The sequence below is a fragment of the Cynoglossus semilaevis genome, chromosome 8 (assembly GCF_000523025.1).
Source record: "Cynoglossus semilaevis isolate Cse_v1.0 chromosome 8, Cse_v1.0, whole genome shotgun sequence".
Lineage (NCBI taxonomy): Eukaryota > Metazoa > Chordata > Actinopteri > Pleuronectiformes > Cynoglossidae > Cynoglossus > Cynoglossus semilaevis.
The window spans coordinates 3,315,071-3,316,217 of record NC_024314.1 but is presented as its reverse complement, the minus strand read 5'-3'; positions in this window follow the sequence as shown (position 1 = coordinate 3,316,217).

The following is a 1,147-nucleotide window of genomic DNA, read 5'->3' as shown; positions in this document are numbered from 1 at the left end:
TTAAATAACCACCAAAGTCTTGACACAGTATCTGTCTGTGACCAAACAAAATCTCAACCGGCCGGCCTTTTAACGGACATGAGGCATGCGACCGTATCCTGAAGATATCCCATTTTATCCAGGGAAGAAAGCATCATGGTGCACTCATCTGGTGTACTTTAAATACAAAGTATGTGCCCTGCAGAACATGAACCTGTAAAAATGCTGAAATACATAATGTACTTTGCCTGGTTGCCATCACTAAGAGGAAAAACCCCTCAGATCAAGAGGCTCACTTTCCAATCGGCTCCCCTGTGGCTCTTTCAGTACAGCCCTGAGTGTAAGGAATGGTGTGAACAATCTGGAATCCTTGTGTAATGTACGTGTTTCATGTAAACACTAATGACACATTTGAGTGACATGTTTTCCCCTGAAATCATACAGGACTCTTAATGACACATTTGAGTGACATGTTTTCCTTGGAATCATACAGGACTCTTTTTTTTGACCAACATTAGACTGACAAGACTGAAAATCCAACTTTACTGTACAAAAAAATAAAAATAAATCTCAGGGCTGTGATTGGGCCACACGCAGCAGCACAGTATCACCTGCTCTATTTATACCTTGTGAGGAATTTGGGATTCAGGGACTCAGCTGCTCCTTCTATTATTACTATTAGCTAATACTGTAATAAGTATCCAGCTAACGCTCGCACTGCCGCTTCTTATCTGTTGTCTTATCGGACCCGGACTAATTATGTCCCCACTGTCATTGCCGCACATGTTCAACGTGATTAGACTGAATATGAAGTTGCTCGGTGACCACTTTGACACTTGGATGATAATCTGTCTTGTTCATAATCTGGCAGATAAAGTGTGTCATGACACTGTAGTTATGATACTGTCAGAAGAAATCGTACAAAGTGCATGATACGTTACGGTCTAAAACAGGCGTGGGCCACAATTGTCCTGAAATTGAACCGGGGGGCCGGGTCAGGAAATGCAAACTAAGATAAATGACGTGTAAGTAAAAGTCACACACATCATTTGCTACGCCATCTATTGGGGAAATGTAGGTATTGCAGTGAAATGGCAGAAGTATGATTGTATAAATAAATTCTTAATTAAATTAAAATTAAAATCAATTCTAAAAAGCTGAACGGGCC